The sequence below is a fragment of the Lactuca saligna genome, chromosome 5 (genome assembly GCF_052625555.1).
Source record: "Lactuca saligna cultivar CGN05327 chromosome 5, ASM5262555v1, whole genome shotgun sequence".
NCBI classification, from domain to species: Eukaryota; Viridiplantae; Streptophyta; class Magnoliopsida; order Asterales; family Asteraceae; genus Lactuca; species Lactuca saligna.
Genome location: NC_136421.1, coordinates 202001803 through 202020429, shown reverse-complemented (window position 1 = coordinate 202020429; position 18627 = coordinate 202001803). Strand labels below are relative to the sequence as shown.

At 38.0% G+C, this 18627-nt stretch overlaps 1 pseudogene; it reads left to right on the top strand.

The window, feature by feature from the left end:
- The first annotated feature begins 16012 nt into the window (after positions 1-16012).
- On the top strand, positions 16013-16426 carry LOC145046148 (protein VACUOLELESS1 pseudogene; annotated as a pseudogene).
- The last annotated feature ends 2201 nt before the right edge of the window (positions 16427-18627 follow it).

Sequence of the window (18627 nt, the reverse complement as noted above, 5' to 3'; positions counted from 1 at the left end):
TCCGAGGTGCCAATCACATTCTTCACAAGTTCACCTCGGGTGATTTGCCATTCACTAAGCCTTATGATTGGTTGTATATGTTTTACATTGTGGCTAAGGATGTCCAAAATTATGAGCCCATTATTGAACACTTGAAGTGGATTATCAAGTGGTACATCCTTGAAACCGCAAAAATGGATGTCGAGATTGCTTTGGCTATGAAGAAGAGGCCTATTATGAAGCCATATGAACAACTAGAAGACATCCAACATTTTGAAGCCATGGATAATTCGGAAGAAGCCCTGAAGGATCATTTACAAAAGGAAGGAAGGTGACGTAATTTTGAATTGCATGTTGTTTTTAAGGGAAAAACACTTGTACTCAACAACGGCTTTCAAAACAATCTTATCTTCGACTGAAGCTCACAAAGCCAATACTGGTGCCAATGTAAAGTGTGTTTCAAATATGATTCTTTGGTACCTGTCTTTCCGATTATCGCTTCTGAAGATTATGCCAAAAGTTTTTGATGCACAAAGAAAAAAATTAAGACCTCTTTCCATTCGACACAAAGCGGGGGATTGTTAGGTGTAAGTTAGAGTTGTTTCAAATTGTTTATTTCAGATTTTTGTTTAATTCAGATTCCAAAATGGATATGTACATGTTTGAAATCTCTGCTTTATTTTGTCTGTATATAGTGTGCATGTAACATCTGGGGTTACAACTTTTGAAGCAATTCCAGAATAGTTTCGCCTCCATGAACTGTTCTATTTCTTTGATCCATACATTCGACACCTTTTCAATAATTGTCGTTCAGTGTCATTGATTATTCTCATCATATAGAATCTATCAATCTTTATTGTTCTTATAGTTATGATGAAATGAAAAAACAAATCATGAGTCCCAGTACTCAACCAGAGTTGTTGTCATGTGATCCAAGTATCTTCACTAGAGAGAATGAGGATCAACAAGAGGTGGTAGCTTGTAGTAGTGATGTAATTAGCACTTTGTTCTCAAGCATCCCATTCGAGGTGATATCATCCTATGATCTTCCAAACCTGAACACTAAGTGTAACTCTCAAGTTGAATATTCTCTTGAATGTCCCACAATGGAAATTTTCAATGCAGAAGATGCCACTTCTGAAAAATCAAATATCTGTAGCTCAAAATGTAATGGTAAACAACCCAAATCATATGAACCGGTAGAATATTCTACTAATGAACCCATTAAATTCCCTAGTGAAGAAACATTTTCATCTCTTAGTGCTTCAGTCTTTGGAACAAAGGAGTTAGGATGTAAATATACTAAGAAACAACAGACTAGGAAATCTCCAATTCAAGTCAACAAGGGTGAAACTATTGTTGAAATACTTAAGAGACCTTTCATTCCAATAAAAATCTCTTGACCAAGTCTCTAACAACAAGAGACATTTGTAAAGCTAACTAATATCCTTAAAGTTAAGGAAAAAGAGAATGTTCATGTTTCTAAAGAAAAAGGTCCAACTATAGTCGATCCTTCAAAACCCAATGCGGCAAAGACTACAAATACTGACAAGGAAAGAAAGACCAATATGTACCAAAGGATAAGTCAAGCCAATGGAAGACCAGATACACCAGTCCTCCTAAAACCTCAAAGAATCAAAGAATCTCTACTTCAAATCATGGTTTCTCAAATTCTGGATTTCCGAACCAAACTGGAAATCACTATCATAATTGTTTCAAGCCCAAGAATCTTCGTGATTTTTGTAAAATGATTAGACCAAGAGATGTTCCATCCAAACCATGGATGTATCGGAATTGTAATTACCCTATAAATTCTATTCGTGGTCCATATTGTGGTTTTATCTATCCATATGAGGGAATCACATGTTTGGGGAAAATCATGGTTTCCAATGATCAATTAGTTTGGGGGAAAATACCTAGTTTCCCATGTTGGATCAATTTGTAATGCTTGTGAACTACAAATTTCCTTATCTAGGAATTCCTAGTCATTTCACTAACTCTCCATCTTTTCCATCGACCAAACCTAAAAAGATGTGCAATAAGAAAGCTAAAAAAACGTCTTTTAAAAAATAGGAGAAAGACTAAATGGTTAATGATAAACAAGAAAAGATTATCCCAACTCTAACAAATCTAAAGAAAGCTAACACTTAATGACCCAAACGAACATGGGCACCTAAGCCTTATATCTAAATCCAGGCTCTTTGTGTCGGGTACCACACAAGGGTACATTATGCCTTGACTTCGGATGCTACTGTCACACGACTGAGCATAATGGTTACCTAAGAGATTTCAAGATCACAATGCCAAGTCAGTATCTTATTTTTGGAAACAACATGAAGGTAGATTTTATAGGACATGGAATCATATTGAATGGGTACTTTACCGTTAAACATGTAGCGTATGTAAATGGTCTTAAGCACAACCTTATTAGTGTTGCACAATTGTGTGACAATGATCATGAGGTTTTATTTACCAGAGCCAAGAGTTTGAGCATGTATAGAAACACGTGCATCCTTGTTGATTCCCCATGAAATGGGAACATGTATCCTCTTGATGTTAAACTAACTAAATGAGCCCCAAATATTTGTCTTCTTTTGAATGCTGCTTCTAACATCAGTTAGTTGTGCCATAGAAGACCCGGTCACCTCAACCTTGGTTATATCAACAAACTCATTGGAAAGGATCTTGTGAGAGGACTATCATTGTTAAAACTTGACAATAATATACTTTGTTGTAACAACTTAAATTTTCAAAACAATTTTTTCTTTTCTTAAACATGTTTTCATCCAAGTCAAGTCATAAAAATCCATAGTATCAAATCATCATAGAAAACATATAAATCCCAAGATCATAAAATAAATCCTCTGCTAGTGTGTACAGATCATGCCGACGTCTTCCCACGGTCCTCGCTAGTACCTGAAACACATAACATAACAACTGTAAGCATAAATGCTTAGTGAGTTCCCCAATATACTACTTATGCACATACACCCTTCTAGGCCATGACCTTCCGTTCCATGTGTCTCAGGGGACTTCCGTCCCGACCCGGTAACCTTCCAGTCCTACCCACGTCGACCTTGCGGTCCACATCACAATGCCTTCCGACCCATAGATAAATGCCTTCCGGCCCATAACATAATACCTTTCGGCCCATATCAAGCATAATATACATAGCACATACAAACGGTTAACTTATTCGTATACAATGCATACAACTCATAACATATCCGACCTTCCGGTCACACATAAATACCCTTCCATGTACAGTATAGTGAGAAGACTCACCTTGTAGGAAGTCTAGAATCTCACGTGCTCGCTATCTCCAAATCTCGAAACGAAGACCTAACCCTGCCTAATCATAACGAAATATCATTCTAATTAATATAGGCTTCCAAGACTAGGCTACACCCATTTAATTATCCCACAGAGGGGTAAAAGTGATGGGTTTTGAGCATTCTAACACTTCCTAAGTGTACATGCAACCCTAATAACCTTGGATCTATGTTTGTCTAATTTGTCATGCAAAGTTGATTTCCAAGGTTATATTCCTATCTAGCATACATGGGGAACAATTTTAACATAAAGTATAGATAGAATAACTTACCTTGTTGTTGCTTGTGTTCCTTGAAACCTTGTGAGCCTAGCACCCCAAGTGTGATGCCTCAAATGCTTCACACAACACCAAATGCTCTTGGAAGAACTTTTGAGAGAATACACACTCTTCAAAAATCGGCCAAGCCCTCTATTACTTAGTGTAGCCGATTTGGGAGGAGATCATATTACTTATATAGTGTTGACACATCTAGGGTTAAACCCTAATGTGTCATGACTCTTCATTTCCATGACCCATGGGTTTGTAACTCCCATGGAGCATCCATGGAGCATCCTATGGGTGGAACCCAACTTGATGATCCATGGAGCCTTTTAGCCCACTATACAAGATATGGATGATTTACTTAATCAACCCATATATTTAATTAGTTATCTTTTGATCACTTAATTAATTCTAAATTAATTCTTGATCAAACTAATCAAATAATATTATTAATATATTAGAACTTATAATATATTAATAATCTCCAAGCGTTATTTCTCTCATTTAGTCTATCCAATTGCATGGTGCCATGCAACCCAAATGGATCATGCCGGGTCGGGTCAAGTACATACCAGAAATAGTTATGGACTTAGACACCTTATCCAACAAAAAGACCATTTCACCCCTCCTTGACTCAAAGTCCACATGTTGACCAAAACCCTAAAAGTCAAAAAAAGTCAACATACCACAGTACGCGGGGCGTACCGGCTTCTGTACGCGGGGCGTACTTCAATGAACCACAATCGGGGTCTCAACCCCTTACGCTGCGCATACTAGGATTTATGCCCAACGTAATTCCCAGATTCAGCCACACCTTATATTTGGTTTTAAATGGTTAAGACACTTCTTCAACTTCTAGATCCGGCTCCCTTTAAGTCTCCTAACCCATAAAGTCGGAACCTTTAAGCCTTGGGATGGCTGTAAAGGCTCCTGCACTCTCTAATACCTTTCCTTTTCAACTCAAAGGATCTAGATCTCATGAATGGCTAATCATTTACGTCCAAGATTACATTTTTATGAACATACAATTCAAATGGACCTGGAATATGATAGATCTAGGCCAATGGAGACTATTTGCTCACAAAGTCTCCATCTTTGGCACCAAAACTCTAGAAATTGGTCCAAGAAGCATACCATAAGAGGTACAAGGCAAGATCTTACCTTTTTACCTCAGGAAGAAGCTCCAACCTTTGCTATCCATGGATCTACACTTGTACACCAACTTCTATCCTCCACAATGGACTCCTCTTCTCTTTTGCTACCGTGAAATGACACCTCAAAGCTTAGAACACCCACACTCAAGCTATACATGAGGGAACAACTCTCTTAGGGTTTCTTTCTGAAGGATGGTGGCTGAGGAACCAAGCCATCTCATTCATTTTATAACCAACAAACCCAAATTAGGGTTTTGGGTCTGAACCGGTTACGCCCAACGTAACCTTGGGTACTCCCAGCGTACCCGATTGATAACCCGTTTTAATGAGGCATGCGAGTACACGCAGCGTACTCCTTCAACGCCCTGCGTACTCGCCCAACCCAAAGGCCCAAAAAAAATGACAATTAAATAAAAGATGAAGGCTAATTGGTTGTACCTGAATTTCGGGCTGTTACATTTCTGATGCCTGTGAAAAAAGTAAAATGTCCAAATATCCTCACAAAAGTATTTATATAACACAATGTATCTAAACCTCTTCAACTTATACATATCTATAAAGTGCGTGACCAGGCTACAAAGTGATAAGATCAAAACTCACGACATGAACAAGGAGTTTTTCACGATGTGAGGAGTCATATGGCCACCTTCGGAAGCTAGAAGACGGATGGCAAGTCTACGAAGAGATAAGTTCCAAACTCACGACGTGAACAAGGAGTTTCTCACGTCACGAGGGCCAAAAATCTTACTATAAATTACAGTTCTGACTTCATCTATTCTTACAACTTTACTTATGTCCTTTCTCTCATTTGTCGAAGCCCTCTTGCATCTCGACCCCAACGACTGCGTAACGCTGATAGTTTCTGCTTTGATTAGATAAAATCACGCTATTAAGGTGAGTTTCACATCCCCGCATTTTCTAATATTTTCGGGGGAAAACGCATGCTAAATATTTTATAGATGTTACTATTGTGTCTATATGATAATATATTGGTATCAACATAGATAGTTATAATAACCGAGATATAGTTGTTCTAAATATAATATTTTGAATATATACAACTATGATCAACTTGTTAGCATGTTTTTGTACTAATGTAGATATTAAGTTATACTTAGGATTCTATATATATTTCAGGTGCGATATAGTTCCAGAGTTGTACTCGGAAGCTCTATATTGTTGGAATATAAACTCCTTAATGATCGTTAGATTCAGGCAGAAAGATAAAGAATTAAGACCAAAGCATGATTAAACTGATGTCGAATGATTAACTTGAACACCTCAGAAGAGCTCGATTAAGAACTTCGACTGTAGAGATGCTAAAGGTTACAAAGCAACAAAGATAATAAATGACTATTATATCTCCTAAGGCATACATGCATGTACTATATATAATACTACATAACCCTAATCTATACTCACGGATGGCCAAGCCCAAACTGGATATACAAAAAGACTGGGCAATAACGCAACACATAATACTCAACAATCTAGCCCTTTGCATCAATGGAGCCGAGAGCTCAATTCAGTTGAGCTTCAGCGGACTTCTTGATTTTCTTGAAGATGCTCGGTATGATGGCCAAAAGAGATTGCCTAAATGTCATGTACCACCGAAGCATGTTCGTGATGTTCTTCTTATCTGAAGTAGAGTTCTCTTTGCACCGATGAATAATGTTGATAATGTGTTCCAAACAATTAGTTGAAAACAAGTGCTTGTCGACAAGAGAAAACAAAAACTTTCTACCTTTAGCTCTTGTAAACACAACGGTGAGGTGAGCCGAATCAATCTGTCTAAAATTCATTTTAGTGACATCACTTGGCTTTCCAGTAGGCTTTACCGTTGGCTTCTTCCTCAAAACAGAAGCCACTTCTTGATCCATCTTGGCAACCTCAAGGATGTAGGAAGCCAACATTCTCTCCAAATGATTCAGGATCGGTTTATATTCTTTGGCATTTATGAGAAATATGTTAGAAAGCTGGATCCAATCATGAGGATTCAAATTGGGAAGATCTGCCAGGGCAACTAAAGACACCAAGTTATCTGAACCTTGGAATACTTTTAATTGAATGTTAATGAATTTCCATGTAGGCAACGACATCAGCACCTTGACCGTTATGATTTTATGTGCGCTCCAGGTTAGGTACTGAGGCTGACCGAACTGAAGATAGAAGTCAATAAGTTCCCGGTCAATCTGAGGATGGGGTAAAGGAGCTTCAGCAGTTGAATCAATGCAATGAAAAACTAATTCCTTTCATGTTATAGGCATATCAAACTGTGAATCCCTTGTATAATCACAGTCAAATGAAGTCAAAAGTTCCAGCCAGAATGCGCTTGGAGACTCTATGGCTTTTTTGATCAGTGTTTCGCTAGTCCAAGGAGGGAATAATATGTTCTTGCAGATTAGTGTATCATCCTCTTCTTTCTTCTTTCTTTCTATTTCGTCGACTTGCTTAGCGACACAAAGTGTTTCATTAATCTCCTGATCCCTTTTCTTTCGTTTTAGGATCATCCACACCTGCAGTGCACTTGTCAATAGACTCATGATATTGATGGAGAGCAATGTCCATAAAATCTTTCATGACAACATCATTGCAATTCTTGGATGTCTCGATCAATGTATCAAGCTTCTCATTAACATTGTCGATCTATTGCTTGGTTGCTGGAGAAAAATCATCTTCCTCACTAGGGATTCGGTAGGGACTATAGTAAGTGGAATCAAATTCAAACTACTGGATTAGAGTCACTAGAGGGAGTTGGGGAAATTGGTTTGGTAGTAATTTTAGGCAGATCTTCAGTCTTAACCCCTTTATCTGATATGTTGACTTTGACCGAAGAATCGGTGGTAGAGGTGATGATTGTTGTAGTGGTGAATGTGGATTGGGAAAAAATAGGAGGTGGTACTGGAGCAATGGTGATAGGAGGAGAACTAACAGGTGGTGGTGGAGCAATTTTTTAAAAGGGTCGAGATATAGGTGGAGGTGGAACCAAATCCTGAATAGTGGATTTGGGTGGAGATGGAGGAGGAGTGGGAATATGGTCATTAACAACCTTTTCTGGACTTAGAGATCGAGGAGGTGTAGTCCCCCTAGATGAACATTCGTGTTGTTCTTCGTCATCCTCACTTTCAGACTCCTCATGTGTCTATTCTAAGGGGGAAGGTGAAGGAGTTTGTTTTCAGTGATCCATTTTCTTTATTTTCTTTGGTGCAGAGCGATCACCTATGTCAAATTGCATTTTCTTTGACTTAGTGTGTTTGGAAGAGGGATCTTAGGTTGCTTCTTTCTTACCAATTGCTTTCTTTCCTCGTTTAACAGGTTTCTCCACCTTGTCTAAGGTAGCTTGCATCTCTGGAGTCAATTTTCGTGGAATCTTACGAGGAAGCAATTTGTATTTAGAGATAACCCTACTCTCCTATGAAACAGACCGGTACACTGTCATTGGAATGGAACCATTATAGGAAAACCTGGTTGGATCAGCTACAATGATCAACTTGTTATGGAAGAAGGGGACAGAGGAGAGCAGAGAATCCTTCATGACCGGAACCTTGAGGGAGGCTATTTCCCATTGAGTGACAATGGTCCAAAAACGACCACATGAGATTTCAGAATGCTTGGTCGAGGAGGATAGGCTTTGTACAAGGTTGGGACCATATCAAGGATCCGTAGTCCAGGTTAATTCCATTATAGAGTCCGTATAGGATCGTCATGACTCATGAAGCATTTGTTTGACCCGTCAGATCCACCAACACGCTCAACTAATCCCTTGTGAAGAAGGGTGGGTAACCCATTCCATTGAGGGGGTAAGCAAGATTTTTTGAACTTGGTGAAGGTGGTGAGCACCTCAGTGTAGCCTATCTTGTAGAACATCGAGAACAGTTGAGTGGTGGTGATAAAGTCTGGCGAGATGAATGAGGTGGCTACTGCGAGCCGTTGAAGAGAGAACAATTGAACTTTGGAAATAGAGGCTTTGTGAGAATGAACCTGAAAGTAGATGTGCTCTTTGATTTTGTCATAAGTTGCTGTGGAGTATACTTAAGACAACAGCGACATTGGAACGGATTCCACTTGAGTTAGAGCTATTACAAGAGGGGAATATTTAAGACATGCCACAACTTGAAGCATGTATGGATCATACAAGAATGGAGTCCTCTGAATGATCATATTCTAGTTGGGCTTGATCTAAATCAAGGTCAACAACGCAGTCTGATCATGAAGAGATTAAGAATCTGCCATTGTTAAGCTTGTGATGAAGATGAATAGTTGTTAAAAACGCCGATGTGTTTGAGAGAATTGGAGTGTGGTAAAAGGTACAGTAGAGTGAGAACTCCTTTATATACGATTGCCGTTAGAGAGAAAGAATGTTCCATAATGATGAAACGATCTCTAAAAAGGCGCCTATAAAAGGGGGATTTGACAGCTTGGTTTTCCCCAGATACACGTTATACGGTGAAGGTTTAGGAGCCGTTGCAACTTCACGCGCCCATTTTTTAACTTATCCAAAGACATGTTGTGACTTCGCATCCATTCAAATTCTCTTATCTTGTACACACTCATGATACAAAATACCTTATTACTTCCATAAATTTGTTTAATGGTTAGAGGCGACAGTAAAAACAACTCACAGTGGTCATGAACTAGAGTTTTGGAAAATCAGAAAGATTTTCGTGCATTAGTGTGCCAAAAAATAAGAAATAAAGCAATCAAGGGTATGAGAGGTGAGTAATGTCAAATATGACACAAAGGTGAGGATCCCAGACACGAATCTCTTCCTTCAAAGTCAAGAGAGACTTGAAGTGCTTGTGTGGTTTCCTGTGAGAATACTATCAAATGTTTGTTAAGAAACATTGAAAGGATTCTTTTTAATCATAGGCTATAGAGGGTGGCTAATCTTCAACTGAACTTCGATACTTAACATAAGACCGAACGTTGGAAGAAGTACTTGTGAGACCGATGTGGTGTGTTGAACAAGTAGGTTGCATAGTTTGGAAGTAACAAAATTTATAATAGAAATCTCCAAAACAAAAACTAAACTGGATCTTTTGTTAAGAAATGTCTTGGTCTTAGACTATTTCATAAAGATCACGCAAGAAAAATAAAAGAGACTTCTTTTGGTAACAAGTGAGTTCTTGAATATAAATATTCAACGTCAATTTAGCATTGGCATGCCGCTGACCGTTTCTGCTTTGATTACATAAAATCATGCTATTAAGGTGTGTTTCACATCCCCGCTTTCTAATTTTTTCAGGGGAAAACTCATGCTAATTACTATATATATGTTACTATTGTTTCTATATGATAATATATTAGTATCAACGTAGATAGTTATAATAACCGGGATATAGTTGTTATAAATATAATATTTTGAACATATACAACTATTATCAACTTGTTACCATGTTCTTGTACTAATGTAGATATTATGTTATACTTAGGATTCTATATATATTTCATGTGCGATATAGTTCCAGAGTTGTACTCGGAAGTTGAATATTGTTGGAATATAAACTCCTTAATGATCGTTAGAACTTTGAATGTAGAGATGTTTAGGGTTACAAATCAGCAAAGATAACGAATGACTATTTTATCTCCTAAGGCATACATGCATGCACTATATATAATGCTACGTAACCCAAATCTATAATCACAGTTGGACAGCCCAAACCAGGTATACAAAAGACTGGCCCATGACGCAACACATAATACTCAACAATTTAGCCCTTTGCATCAATGGAGCCGAGAGCTCAATTCGGTTGAGCTTCAACTGACTTCTTGATTGTCTTGAAGATGCTCGGTATGATGGTGAAAAGAGATAATGTGTGGTACCATTGAAGCATTTCCGTGAAGTTCTTATCTGAAGCAGAGTTCTATTTGCACCGATGAATAATGTTGATAATGTGTTCCAGGCAATCGGTTGAAAACAAGTGCTTGTCAACAAGAGCAAACAAAAACTTCTCACCTTTAGCTCTTGTAAACATAACGGTGAGGTGTGCCGAATCAATCTATCCAAAATACATTTTAGCGACATCACTTGGCTTTCCAGTAGGCTTCACCGGTGGCTTATTCCTCAAAACAGAAGCCACTTCTTGATCCATCTTGGCAACCTCAAGGATGTAGGAAGCCAACATTCTCTTCAAATGATTATGGATCAGATCATATTGTTTCACATTTTTGAGCAAGATGTTAAACAATAGAATCCAATCATGTGGATTCAAATTGGGAAGATCTGCCAGGGGTATCAAAGACACCGAGTTATCTGAACCTTGGGATATTTTGAATTGAATGTTAATGAATTTCACTACATGCAATTGCTTCAGCACCTTGACCCTTGTGATTTTATGTACGCTCCAGGTCAGGTACTGAGGCTGACCGAACTGAAGATAGAAGTTAATAAGTTCCCGGTCAATCTGAGGATGGGGTGAAGGAGCTTCTGCAGTTGAATCAAAGAAATGAAAAATGAATTCCTTTCGTGTTATAGGCATATCAAACTGTGAGTCCATTCTATTATCGCAGTCAAACGAAGTCACAGGTTCCAGCTATAATGTGCTTGGAGACTCTATGGCATCTGTGATCAGTGTTTCCATAGTCCAAGGAGGGAACAATATCTTCTTACAACTTAGTGCATCATCCTCTTCTTTCTTCTTTCTTTCTCTATCTTCAGTTTCCTTAGCGACACGAAGAGTTTCATCAATCTCCTGATCCCTTTTCTTTTGCTTTAGGATTTCATAAATAGTTTCTTTATCCTCGTCACTGTCATCATTTTCCCCGATAGCATGTTTCTTATTCTCTTTGTTACTAGAACCCGAAGCTACATTAATCTTTGGTTCAGTTTTCATAGTCACCTTCGGTTTGTCCTCAGGAGGAATCACAAGACCTTCTCCCCTTGGTGCAGAATAGACATCTTCTTTGAAACACTCTTCATTTAGCGTAAGAGTTCAAGTGAGGGAACGAGTTTGGAGGCTAAATGATTGCGAATTGTAAGTGTGAGAATGGGATCGTGTGCATTAAATACATTGTGCAACTGAGAAAGAACATTCCCAGCACAACTGCGAAAAATGGCTCATTCGGTTTTTAACAAGGAAACTTCTCGTTTTGCCTTGGCAAGTTCGACTTTCTGTACTGCATTGTTAGTAATCTGGTAAGCAAGATCATCTCGAAGTTGCCTTTCACCCTGGAAGTTAGCAAGGAGCTTTTCTAACCGATAGTCAACAGAAGCCAGAAACGTTTTGTTATCAGTAAAAATATCATAGCGTAGAGTGTCGAACTTGGGTTGTTCCCCTTGAAGAGACTGAGATAGGGAATCAACAGATGCAGTCACCTTCGCAGCATCTATCTCCGCATGACCCTTGAGAGAGTCAATAAAAACTTTGGAGTCTTGGATGAGTTCTTTATTATCTGATGTAGCTCGTTTTCACAGAGAGGTAGAATGATCCACAACTACAGTGCCATTGTCAATAGACTCATGATATTGATGGAGAGAAATGTCCATAAAAGCTTTCATGACAACATCATTGCAATTCTTGGATGTCTCGATAAACGTATCAAGCTTCTCATTAACATTATCGATCTTCTGCTTGGTTGCTGGAGCAAAATCATCTTCCTCACTAGGGATTCGGTAAGGACTGTAGTAAGTGGAATCAAATTCAAACTCAGCTCCTATAAGAACTGGATTAGAGTCACTAGAGGGAGTTGGGGAAATTGGTTCGGTAGTAATTTTAGGCGGATCTTCAGTCTTAATCCCACATTTAAGAACTGGTAGAGGTGATGATTGGTGGAGTGGTGAATGTGGATTGGGAAAAAAATAGGAGGTGGTATTGGAGCAGTGGTGATAGGAGGAGAACTAACAGGTGGTGGTGGAGCAATTGTAGGAAATGTTCGAGATATAGGTGGAGGTGGAACCAAATCCAAAATATTGCTTTTTTCTTAACAATTGCTTTCTTCCCTAGTTTAACAGGTTTCTCCACCTCGTCTAAGGAAGCTTGCATCTTAGGAGTCAATATTTGTGGACTCTTGGGAGGAACCAATTTGCATTCAGAGATAACCCTACTCTCCTATGAAACGGACCGGTACATTTTCTCCAGAATGGAACAATTATGGGAAAACTTGGTTGGATCAGCTACAATGATCATCTTGGTCTGGAAGGAGGAGACAGAGGAGAGCAGAGAATCCTTCATGACCGGAACCTTAAGGGTGGTTATTGCCCTTTAAGTGACAATGGTCCAAAAACAACCACAGGAGATTTCAGAATGCTTAGTCAAGGAGGATAGACTCTCTACCATTTGGTACCATATCAAGGACCCGTAGTCCAGATTGATTCCATTATAGAGTCTGTATAGGATCTTCATAAAGCATTTGTTCGACCCATCAGATCTACCAACATGCTCAACTAATCCCTTGTGAAGAAGGGTGAGTAACCTATTCCATTGAAGGGGTAAGCAAGATTTCTTGAACTTGGAGAAGGTGGTATGCACCTCAGTGGAACCCATCTTATAGAACATGAAGAACAGTTGAGTGGTGGTGATAAAGTCTGGTGAGATAACTGAGGTGTCTACTACAAGCCCTAGTGGAGAGAAAAACCGTCCTTTGGAAATAGAGGCTTTGTGAGAATGACTCTGAAAGTAGATGTGCTCTTTACTTTTGTCGTAAGTTGCTATGGAGTATAATTGAGATAGTAGTGACATTGGAACGGATTCCCCTTGAGTTAGAGAAATTACAAGAGGGGAATATATGAGACATTCCACAACTTGAAGCATGTATGGATCATACACGAATGGATTCAGTTGAATGATCATATTCTATTTTGGCTTGATCGAAAGGAGGGTGGACGACGCAGTCTGATCATTAAGAGAGGAATAATCCGCCATTGTTAAGCTTGTGAAGAAGATGAACATTTGTTAAAAACGCAGGTGTGTTTGAGAGAATTGTAGTGTGGTAAAAGGTACAATAGAGCGAGAAATCCTTTCTATACGATTGCCATGAGAGAGAAAGAATCTGCCATAATGATGAAAGGATCTCTGAAAAGGCGCCTGTAAAAGGGGGATTAGACAGCTTGGTTTTCCCCAGATACACGTCATACGACGAAGGTTTAGGAGCTGTTTCAACTTCACGCGCCCATTTTTTAACTTATCCAAAGACACGTTGTAACTTCGTATCCATTTAACTTCTCTTATCCGGTACGCACTCATGATACAAAATACCTTATTACTTCCATAAATCTGTTTAATGGTTAGAGCCAAAAGTAAAAACAACTCACAATGATCAAGAACCAGAGTTTTGGAAAATCAGAAAGATTTTCGTGCATTAGTGTGCCAACAAATAAGAAATAAAGCAATCAAGTGTATGGGATGTGTGTGATGTCAAATATGACATAAAGCCAAGGATCATGGGCATGAATCTCTTCCTTCAAAGTCAAGAGAGACTTGAAGTGCTTGTGTGGTTTCCTATGAGAATACTATCAAATGTTTGTTAAGAAACATTGCAAGGCTTCTTCTTAATCATAGGCTATAAAGGGTGGCTAATATTCAACTGAACCTCGATACTTTACATAAGACCGAACGTTGGAAGAAGTATTTGTGAGACCGATGTGGTCTGTTGAACAAGTAGGTTGGATAGTTTGGAAGTAACAAAATTGATAATAGAAATCTCCAAAACAAAAACTAAACTGGATCTTTTGGGAAGAAATGTCATGGTGTTAGACAATTTCATAAAGATCACGCAAGAAAAATAAAAGAGATTTCTTTTGGTAACAAGTGAGTTCTTGAATATAAGTATTCATCATCAATTTAGGATTTGCGTTGGATTTTGGGTCTCACACAGTACGTGGTGTATGCATCTAAGATCATAAACACAAAGTTTGTGTAACCATAAACCTTAGTGGTAATTTCTGAGAGTCTCAAGGGTTACATTGATGAACTGAAAGTAGATGGAGAATATAGATGAGGTGGTTAATGAGTAGAATGTACCCCTACTTTAAAAGAGTGACATAACAGAAAACTCTTGACTCATTTACGAAGAGTATGGTAGCTTAGGACTTGACTGAATGTTATCGCCTAATTGGGAAGAAACGATAGGTACAAATCAAATCATTAAGGCCTCACTCAATTTTTTAGCTAGTTTATAGTAAGATTGATATACCAGCCCCTCCACGAGTTCATATGATGACTGTCCACTTGATACCTATTAAGGAAGAAGAGAGAAAAAAACCACACAAAAAAAAGAAAAAAAAATATTTTTGAAAATTTTGAATTTTCCATTACTATAAAACAGCCCTTTAATGACGCGCAAGCAATGACACTCACTGATAGAGGACACGCATTGGTGTGTTCCCTAAAAAATAATGTGAATTTTGCAAAATTTGAAGGATAGTGGACTCGCATTTGTGTGTGCCCTAAAATTAATGTCAGAAAAGAAAAAAAAAAAAAAGAAATGTAGAGGGCGCCTTTCATAAAATGTGTGTCTTCTAAATGTGTCGCTTTATATATTTTTTCCTAAACGAGCAATTTTAAAGGGGGAAAACGAAATTGTATGAAATTCTAAAATTTTGAAGAATCCCACTTCTACTCTCTCTCCTCAGTATCTCCCTTTTCATTCACTCCTTCCTTCTCTCTATAATCCCTAAGCCATCGCCGCTGCCACCGCCATTGAACCTTAGAAAGTCAATACGCACTAGAATCCTACAATAGAACCTTAATAATCATTTTGAATCAGCACATCCTTTTGAATCAGCTCGCCTTCTTTACCTCTACTGTGTGTGTGTGTGTAAACCCTAAGTTGCCACCACCAACATCGAAACTGATAAGCTTTAAGAGTTTGGAGTGCATCTAGTAACCTAAGCACACACTTCCGCCATCTTAAGATACCGGTTCAAGATCATAATGCCATGTCGTAGTCTATGATGCCATCATCGTCTCCAAAAACCGCCATTAGTAGATGAGAAAACGAATGCGACTGGGTCTAGAACGAAATCAAAGCCGAAGCTCGCCATCAACCTAAGCACGCACTTGCACCTTCTCCTCCAACCCATATCTCCTCTTCGCCACCATCGCTGACCTATGCGCTGGCCGTCAAGGAGACCTATCTGATCCCATTCTTTCTTGGTTCACTCCCAAAAGGTACATTCTTCATCCGTCTTCTCTCACAATTTTTTTCTTCTTTCTGTCTTGAGTTTCACGTCCCTGCAACTTCAAGGCTTCAATCAGGTTTCATTATCTTCTCCTTATATAATGATTTCTTGTTTTTTTTTCTTCTACATTCTACCCTAGCTCCAGAGCAACTTGTTTGGTGTGGAATGGATAGTGTATTGCTGTATTCGGATGATATGCTTCTGATGGTGGACACTTATGGAGATCTGGTTCGCTATCTTTATGATGAACCCATTATCCTTATCCTAGAGTGTGATGGAGCTAGGATATTGTCTAACTTAAACATTGAGCTTCTTCAACGGGTCCCAGCTTCTACTGAATCTATCTTCAAGATTGGGAGCACAGAACCAACAACTTTATTGTATGATGCTTTGGATCATTCTGACAAGAGGAATGCAAAGGTAGGGTGTCACTTTGATCTTTGAATTAGACTTTACATTTATTTCTTTCCTTCTAACTTCCAATATCAATTTATTCCATTCCAGGCTGATGAAAATTTAAGGCTGATAAAAACATCGTTGCCTGAGGTTATTAAAGTCTTTGGATGCTGCAAGACATGAGTTTGATCATTTTGACTAGAGGAATGCAAAGGTAGGATGTCACATGCTCCTCACACTCACATGCCACCTTCAAGACAATCAAGACCTAAAGATGTAAGTCATTCCCATTCTCTTTTCATGATCAAATGACCTTTGTACCCCTGTTTATGCACACATAATTGATAGATAACCAACATGCTGAATTATTAAACAACTTATAACTCTTTAATCCTTTTATATAAGACTAACATTATATATTAATCACTCCTACTACTATGTTGTGATTTGAGTTTATTTACATCCTGAAAGGTCAAAAAAAATTATCACTCATAGTGAATGAATAACACGTCTGATCTAGTTATCGTTAAACCTTTTTGGTTCTGAAAGTGATATGCTGAAATACTGAGATTATTACTACTGGATGTAACTTTAGAAATTGAACTCATAGTAATTTGTTGTCCTATATATATATATATATATATATATATATATATATATATATATATATATATATATATATATACAGCTAGTTGCCATTGTGCTTAATGCTTCACGTCGCTTCCGATACACATTGGACTTGAGAAAGAATGAAGAGCAAGAAAAAAGGAGTAGGATATGATCAGGTCACATGCTCTACTTAGAAGGGTAATTTTGTCCATAAATTTGTATATGTAGCTTCCCAATCCTATGTTTGGTTATATATTAGTTAACATCTAATCACCTTTTGTTAGGCCGCATTGCTATTCAAATTGGCTGGACAACATGCAGTTGATATTTGGTGCCCCAATGTCACACCCCCGAACCAGAGGGCGGAAACGTCCGAGGGCTTGCGTGTGAATTCATCTTGAAATTTAATTACATTGAATATAATTGAAACATAACATCATCATCATCACACATGTAAATACCAACATTAATTGTTTACATCGAGTATTGTATTTGAATATTATATGCCAAAATAGTAAGAGTATGATGAAACAAAATATAACACGATATCCATTAGTTTGTTTCGTTCATCCTGCTTCAACGGTTTCCTGAGAATATAAGTTATTTTAGAACCAGTCAACATAAAAATGTTGGTGAGTTCATAAGCATGTTTGTGAAAATGATCTGTATAACTTTGATAAGCGCCAGAAAATCCTAAATTTTCTGCAAACTGCTCAGTATGTTTGTGTCAGATCTTGTATTAATGCATGCATGTTATTGTTTATTTGTCTAGAAGGGGTAAAGAGAATGTCGAGAGAATGTAAAGAGCATGTAAAGAGCATGTTCCCAGACAACCTGATGTTGTTTGTAAAAGAGAAAGTTGCCATACAACCCCTGAGGTTGAGTACCAGTACGAGAATGTTTTCGAGTAATACAAGAGGAAATAGAATGTTCTTCCGTAAACTACATAACGTTAATTCCTCTAAGTGAGACATCATAACCATATTAAATAATGACAATTTCGCCTGTCTTGGCGTTTTTGGATGCTGGTTTTGATTTTTGATTATAAGGTTTTTGTCACCCTAGACTTAGTTAGTCTAACTGTAGCGAACGGCTCAGGTGTAGGGTGTCATCCCCATATAGATCTATACAGAATTCCCCGTTCTCCCTCCAGGAGACTCTGGTTATAACTATAGGCTATGATCGTACACTTAATAAGGGCCTACCAACAAAACTCACTAGATCCTTAATCGAATTTACGCGAAGAAATGTATAATCTCATTCATGGCCCAGCAAACCATTTAAGTGAACCACTAACACATCGCCAAACATGTAAATCATTTAAAGGGCTAAATTGGAGTGAAATTATATAACATGGGCCCGAAATATATATATGAAAGGACAACTAAGTTCCATTTCACATGTAAGGTATTTACAGGCCCAAATAGCACACAAATAGAAACTAGGTCCGTCGCATATGTTAATGGGTCAATGAGGCCCAATAAACATATAAATTGTATACATAACCTATTACACATAAAAATGGACGACTAGGGCCCAATAACCTAGAAAATCATCAAATTAATCTGTTTGTAAGTTTATCGTTGATTTTGGTTCAAATATCCACTAAAATAGCATAAAAGCCCACGTTTTGTAAAAATGATGTTCTTCTCCCAATAAGCCAAAAGTTTACAATTAAGGCCCGATTTTTTAAGAAATACACTTTAGTCTCTATTTTGGTTAAAACTTGAGTTGATGACTAGTTTGTGGTAAAAATAACATTTTAAAACCCATTT